The following is an 8,421-nucleotide window of genomic DNA, read 5'->3' as shown; positions in this document are numbered from 1 at the left end:
ACATTTTCTTAACTTGATTAATAGATGGTGGACAGATATGAACATTAAGAGCAAGTCAATTGAAGCAGAAAGAGAGAAGTGGATGCTTCTCCATTCATATCAAGAGATGATATTAGATTACAGTTTCTTGAAGAATTTGTGAATTGGTTGAGGACATGGTTTAATGTGACCTTACAATGCGGTCCCCTTTCAGTAGACACTTTCATGGCTCTCATACAAACAACAAGTGCCATGATTAAGTTGATAAGCTTTTATTTAGATCTACCTGAAGTCGAGTATGTGTTGCCAGGAAAGTTTCAAACCGATAAACTTGAGAAGAGATTTAGATCTTATAGACAGTTATTTTGGTGCCAATTATATTGTATCTGTTTTAAAAGTTTTTGACGCCGAGAAGAAGATAAGAGTGCAGTGTTTGCTAGGATTAAGGTCTGCAAAATATAAAGAAATATATTTAAGCAAGGACATGTTTGAATTAGATTCCGATTCAATGAACATAACTTACGAAACAGATATATGCAGTGAATTTTCCAGTTTGCTAATTAAAGTAAATGCAATAGAAGTAGACTTTGATAACATATCTCCTGTCATTTACATTACAGGTTATGTAGTTTTTAAGCTAGCCAGTAAACTTAACTGCAGGTACTATACCGCGAACATATCAAATGAAACAGTGTAGCGGTATAATTTAAGGACTATGTGAAATCACCGCTACACCGGAAATTTGATTATGTGGAATTCATAAAAAAAGGGGAATGGAAACTATCGTTTAATCCTGCCCCAAAAGAAGGGACCTCTTCTATAGCTAATTGTTGTGCTGTTAGGATTCTTATTGGTGCAAACTGTAATATAACTGTGGGCAATTGCTTCGCCATTGGACTTTTATTGAACGTTGTTGTCTATGAGTTTGTTATTGGGTAGCTCCGCGGCTCGATAGTCAACTATTCTACATGGCAGGCCCTAGCGGCCATTATTCCAAACGACCACTTCTGTTCCAGCGGTCGGCTAGTGCAGGCGTCATGTCGCTTGGCTTGCTGCCAGTCGCTATGGCAGGCAAGAATGATTTGAAACCACCGTAAGGTGATTGTGAAGGAAGGCGTAGGCCTGTGTAACGACATTTATATATGGTGGTGTAATTGTAACTTGTAAGTAAGTGTGGAATGCAACCGTTTTCGCGACTACGAGTGCCTGCGGCTGATTATAATATTTTTCTTGGGAATGTTTTGAACCAAACTGTATAAGTGAGTATTTAAAAATGTCTTCAACAATCCGGTAAGTGATCGTCTGGCATCATATTTACCCCAACAGACCTTCCATGTAATCTTCTGGGAATTATTCTGCAGTGAGTAAAACGCCAACATGGCTACCTTCATCGATGTTTTGAATTAATAATAATTTCTTTGGGAGAAGTCTTGTGAATCACAACCTCGACATACTACTTGCAGGAGAGCAATGTGTATTCGCCAAATTATGTTCTGAGAAGGTTCCCGTGTGAAACCCCTTTGATACGCTGATATTTAAAATTGGCATTAATAATAATAACTGCTTCCGTCGAGAACTCATAAAATCTTATCGTGAGTAATGTGCTTGTTTCGTAAGCAGTCTTGTGGGTTTCTTCTCCCAAATCTGCTTGGGTTAATATTATATTGTGCCACATCTTTGTGATGTGATAAAGCTGGGTTCCAGGCCGTAATACACGCAATGTTTCGAAACTACTTGGTAAAAATGTTAGCTGCTGGACACTCTCGCAGATTTATATTTGTTAATTTGAGATTTTAGGTAGATTCATTATATTTTCTTCCTTCTGAGGTATACGTAAATTGCTAATGTGCATACTATTATTGTAATATCGATCTTGTGACCGTTAGGTTGAGTTATCTTGATGTTATTTGTGATTCTCGGTCGCATCTTCCATTATTGAATTCCGCTAATCTAAATATGGCCTACCAATAATTGGTATACTTATGTTATACTTAAACAAGTGAATAATTTTTATTGATGCACATACTTATGCGTCACCGGAACAGTGTGGTTTAAAATGATCTGCTGTTTGAACTGGAGCTGTGACAAGTGAAGGTGTGTGTAGTCTCTTGTATCATTAGCCTCATGAAGGCAACTGGATATTTAAAATTATTTTAAACGCTAGTGAATACTGAAGCGTGCTTTACATCGAAGTGAATTTAATTTTCCCTTTCAAATTACTATTACTATTATTATTATTATTATTATTATTATTATTATTATTATTATTATTATTATTATTATTATTATTATTATTATTATTATTATTATTATGAAATCTTCTTTTCCCTGAATTTCGATTAATGTTACTGATCTGGAGCTTCACTCCATTTCTGTTCCATTGTTGTTGGTATGCTTTCATTTGTTTTTCTGATAACAGTGTGAAAAGTTTACATTGTAGCGGTGTGTGTGTCTTAACAATACTCGTGACATGCAGACGTTCGTTGTTGCATGGCGTGCCTGTGTTGGTGATGTGATATACTGGTCACAAGATGAGTTTTAATTGTTTCTACATTATTGTGCTACCTTATTATTATTATTATTATTATTATTATTACTATTATTATTATTATTATTATTATTATTATTATTAATTTCCTTCCGTAATTCTTTCTTTTCCTTTTGATGTCGGCTCTTAATTCATTTTAATTTTTGCCTTCCTGAATGTTTCTTGAGGACATTGTTAGTGTGTTCGGGGACGCGGTTGTAGGTTTAAATTTGAAACGCTTCCGTGTTCACTGAGGAATTTCAAAAATGTAATAAGTTATCATTTTGGGGAGTTTTATTGAGACGCGCGTTCCCACAACTGGTGCACCTGCGTTATTTATGACTTCCCTTAAGGAAAGATGGGCTCGAGCTCGAAAAATCAAATTGTAATTAACAAGTAAATTATAATAAACAAGTAAATTGTCACAAACTAGCTAATTGCAATGAAGCTTTTAAATCTACTCAAGTTAATTGTGTCTGGGAAATATTATTAAATTTCTGCAATAAATTAGTTGTAACTATTGGTACGGTGACTACGATTGGTGGTTTTTCTGTATACGAGCCTTGTCATCAGTTTTCTCTTTTCTTAAAGGATAATGTTTTGTTTTAATTTTCTTAAATTTTAAATTGCACCACCCACCCTTATTATTCTTTTAAATCAAATTATATTTTGGTCTTTTTAAGTGTGACTGAGTGTATCATTATTGTGAATTGCTCTACCTCATATTCCTTCCATCCTCTGTTATGGTTGTTAACCTATTGGCTTCGCCCAGATTCCCATCGCTTCCCATTTCCTGTGTTTGTGTTCTATTGAGACCCTTCCCTAAGTAGCTGGCGTGTTTCACGCTGAGAATAGCCTCTTATCTCTTTGGTGGTTGCGCTAGAAATCATGGACTTGGGCTGCGGTGTCGTGCCGCCTGTTGTTGGTGTGCCACAACAGTGGAAAATGACATGTTTAATGCTTCAACAGAGGTATGTTATCGCTCCCATCAGAATTATTCTTAAATGTGTGTACAAGTGTATATAAGATCATGCAGATTTTAATCTCTGAGGAGTATGAAGTAGCATTCCTTCAGAGTGAGAATCAGAAATGTGTACTGATTCAGCTTGCTAGGCAAAGTGTAAGTGATACAACGGAGTGCTGCTCATATTGTGAAAAACCTCTATATGAACTTCTCTGCCTATCTTTGCCCTATTTTGCAAATATTTTGATCAACATCTACACAAAACATGCCATAGTTAAGAGATCTGGCAAGAAAAGAAAACTGATGACCCTGGAGTGATTATGTTGTAAGTTGATTCCCAATATTAGAAATGTATTTTGATGGACATAGGGTTGTATTGTTTGTTGTTTAGCCATATCTTTGTTTATTCTCATATTTACATTGACGTATGTATTTCAATTTTCACCTTGTTTTATATGTACCCAATGAAAACTGCTCGTCCAGCAACGTTTTATTTGAGTGAAGGTTAACTTCCCATATGTTACAAGTAAGACTAAGGAGTAGCAGTACAGTGTTGCCAAGTGTCACGAGCTTTAGTGTAGTCTGGCCATGGCCTAAATCAACCAGACACTGTTTAACCCCTTCAGTCCTGATTTTTTCTGTTTAGAAAGAAAAATTATTTCTGAATGGATTTTTATTTTAGGACATACTGGGGGTGTACTTACAAAATTTGGTTGATGAGAGACCTCCCGTTACAAAAATATATCATGTACAGCATACTGTACATTTGGTATCAAGTGTTGCTGAATCTTAAACTTTTACCTTGGGATGGCAACCTTCTTAGGACAGGATTTGGAGGTATACAATGTTTCTACTGTACTAAATGGTAAGCCATACATTCCTATAGAACTAAAATTATCTATTTTTGAGATATTTTCATTGTTTACAGATAATTATTTACAAATATTTATATTTTGTTCACATGTTACCGACAAAGAAATGCTTCATAACAATTCACATTCATTTCATTGCTTATGAAATGCTGCAAAGCAGTTCCTGTTCCTAGTTATACAAAGATGTACTCCCCTCACGTCCTCCCTAAAATACGTCCAATTGGCTCGTCTAGGGTTTCTGTAAGATGGGATCTCGAAGGAGCCCTCTATATGAAACACAATGTGTATATGACCTGACAAGGAAGGCTCCAACGAAACTTTCCAGTCTTTAAATTCCTATATGAATCCCATGATCCCCTCACTCCTATTATTCTAGGTGTAAGGCTCATTTCTAAAGATAATAGGCAACTTGATATATTTGGAGTGTACAGATCGGGAAAGGGTAGCACTGATGCGGATTCGGAATTATTTGATAGGATAGTCAGCTATGTGGGAAACGACATGGAAAGAAATGTGATTGTAGCGGGAGATCTGAATTTGCCAGATGTCAATTGGGAAGGAAATGCGAACGACAGGAAGCATGACCAACAAATGGCAAATAAGTTAATATGGGAAGGACGGCTGATTCAGAAAGTGATGGAACCAACAAGAGGGAAACGTATCCTGGATGTGGTGCTGATAAAACCAGATGAGCTCTATAGGGAAACTGAAGTAATAGATGGTATTAGTGATCATGAAGCTGTTTTTGTGGTAGTTAAAAATAAATGTGATAGAAAGGAAGGTCTTAAAAGTAGGACTGTTAGGCAGTACCATATGGCTGATAAAGCAGGTATGAGGCAGTTTCTAAAAAGTAACTATGATCGGTGGAAAACGGTAAATAAAAATGTAAACAGACTCTGGGATGGGTTTAAAGAAATTGTTGAGGAATGCGAAAACAGGTTTGTACCTTTAAGGGTGGTAAGAAATGGTAAAGACCCACCTTATTATAATAGAGAAATAAAGAGACTAAGAAGGAGGTGCAGACTGGAAAGAAATAGAGTTAGAAATGGCTGTGGAAGTAAGGAGAAATTGAAGGAACTTACTAGAAAATTGAATCTAGCAAAGAAGGCAGCTAAGGATAACATGATGGCAAGCATAATTGGCAGTCATACAAATTTTAGTGAAAAATGGAAGGGTATGTATAGGTATTTTAAGGCAGAAACAGGTTCCAAGAAGGACATTCCAGGAATAATTAATGAACAAGGGGAGTGTGTATGTGAGGATCTTCAAAAGGCAGAAGTATTCAGTCAGCAGTATGTAAAGATTGTTGGTTACAAGGATAATGTCGAGATAGAGGAAGAGACTAAGGCCAAAGAAGTAATAAAATTTACATATGATAACAGTGACATTTACAATAAGATACAAAAGTTGAAAACTAGAAAAGGGGCTGGAATTGATCAGATTTCTGGGGATATACTAAAGACAATGGGTTGGGGTATAGTACCATATCTGAAGTACTTATTTGATTATTGTTTGGCCGCAGGAGCTATACCAGATGAATGGAGAGTTGCTATAGTAGCCCCTGTGTATAAAGGAAAGGGTGATAGACATAAAGCTGAAAATTACAGGCCAGTAAGTTTGACATGCATTGTATGTAAGCTTTGGGAAGGCATTCTTTCTGATTATATTAGACATGTTTGTGAAATTAATAACTGGTTCGATAGAAGGCAATTCGGTTTTAGGAAAGGTTGATCCACTGAAGCTCAACTTGTAGGATTCCAGCAAGATATAGCAGATTTCTTGGATTCTGGAGGTCAAATGGACGGTATCGCAATTGACATGTCTAAAGCATTTGATAGGGTGGATCATGGGAGACTACTGGCAAAAATGAGTGAAATTGGACTAGACAAAAGAGTGACTGAATGGGTTGCTATATTTCTAGAAAATAGATCTCAGAGAGTTAGAGTAGGTGAAGCTTTGTCTGACCCTGTAATGGTTGAGAGGGGAGTTCCTCAGGGCAGTGTTATCGGACCTTTACGTTTTCTTATATATATAAATGATATGAGTAAAGGAGTGGAATCGGAGGTAAGGCTTTTTGCGGATGATGTTATTCTCTATAGAGTGATAAATAAGTTACAAGATTGTGAGCAACTGCAATGTGACCTCGAAAATATTGTGAGATGGACAGCAGGCAATGGTATGTTGATAAACGGGGCTAAAAGTCAGGTTGTGAGTTTCACAAATAGGAAAAGTCCTCTCAGTTTTAATTACTGCGTTGATGGGGTGAAAGTTCCTTTTGGGGGTCATTGTAAGTATCTAGGTGTTAATATAAGGAAAGATCTTCACTGGGGTAATCACATAAATGGGATTGTAAATAAAGGGTACCGATCTCTGCACATGGTTATGAGGGTGTTTATGGGTTGTAGTAAGGATGTAAAGGAGAGTGCATATAAGTCTCTGGTAAAACCCCAACTAGAGTATGGTTCCAGTGTATGGGACCCTCACCAGGATTACCTGATTCAAGAACTGGAAAAAATCCAAAGAAAAGCAGCTCGATTAGTTCTGGGTGATTTCCGACAAAAGAGTAGCGTTACAAAAATGTTGCAATGTTTGGGTTGGGAAGAATTGAGAGAAAGAAGAAGAGCTGCTCGACTAAGAGTTATGTTCCGAGCTGTCAGCGGAGAGATGGCGTGGAATGACATTAGTAGACGAATAGGTTTGAATGGCGTCTATAAAAGTAGGAAAGATCACAATATGAAGATAAAGTTGGAATTCAAGAGGACAGACTGGGGCAAATATTCATTTATAGGAAGGGGAGTTAGGGATTGGAATAACTTACCAAGGGAGATGGTCAATAAATTTCCAATTTCTTTGAAATCATTTCGGAAAAGGCTAGGAAAGCAACAGATAGGGAATCTGCCACCTGGGCGACTGCCCTAAATGCAGATCAGTATTGATTGATGATAAGATCAGTTGTACATAGAAATTCTGTGAAATGCTCTCCTCTTCGGTTTGTTTATTTACTTCCCCAAATGCTGTGATGAGCATTGGCGTCACAACCTACTATGAGGTTAAGTCATTGTTTCCTTCAGTATATCACCAGTCTCTTGAACTCCTCCGGCGGGGCTGGAGATTCAGAGTCTCCTGGGAAATATACAGAACAGACAACCAGGTCTCTTGGCTGTCCGCCCTCTTCGTATCTTACTAGAACTGCTACAAGGTCTCTAGTAATGAATCCCGGTATAGCCCAAGCGTTATGATCCTTAACTTGTATACATGCTCTAGGCTTCTCCTCCGCCACTCCACTGAACAGAGTGAAGCCTGCTCATTTTAGTCCCATGATATGCCCCTGTCTAAGCCAGGGTTCTTGTATCAGGGCGACCGAAAACCTGCCTATCTGGACACCTCTTATAAGTACCCTAGGGGCCGCTATACAATGTTGTATGTTTGCTTTATGAAAGTAATCATTCCTTATTTTCATGCAATACTTTACCTTATGCGTTTTCCGGAACGTGCAGCTCCGTCTCCCACGATGAATCCTGTGGCTTGGCTGGCCCCGGCTCCTGTCCAGGCTCCCGCTCTTCGCCCCTGCTAGTCTCAGTGTTGTCTGTGGTGGGGTTGGTCCTCTGCTTGTCGCATTTGCCCTCCGCCAAGGTGAAGGTAGCAACATGCACCCCGCAGACGATCTTCTTCCCCACCACTTTTTCCACATCTCTGGAGTCATTGCTGACCACAAGTCGGACATCTCTCTTCTCCTCCTTGCGGTCGTAGACTCTCCAGCTGTTGGGATTTAAGCCATGGTTCTGGCGTGCCATTCTTCCCAAAAGGACGTTGTTGTCCTTTGGTTGTCCTGGAATCAAGACCATGACTCTCTTATACGAAAGGAGTTTATCCATGCCCACAATTGTGAGCCTGGCTCCTTCCCACGGTTGCATGTCTGTAACAAGACTAGAAAGCAATGCTACAGTCTCGTCGTTCTCTGCGATAATGATGGCCAAACCTCTCTACAGATAGCAGTCCAGGAACTGAGGCTTAATGGGCCCCTGCTCCGGAAGCTCATCTATCAGATTGGTGATAACCTCCTCCACAGACTCCACCTG

The sequence above is a fragment of the Anabrus simplex genome, chromosome 1, assembly GCF_040414725.1.
Source record: "Anabrus simplex isolate iqAnaSimp1 chromosome 1, ASM4041472v1, whole genome shotgun sequence".
Lineage (NCBI taxonomy): Eukaryota > Metazoa > Arthropoda > Insecta > Orthoptera > Tettigoniidae > Anabrus > Anabrus simplex.
This window is presented reverse-complemented; position numbering follows the sequence as displayed.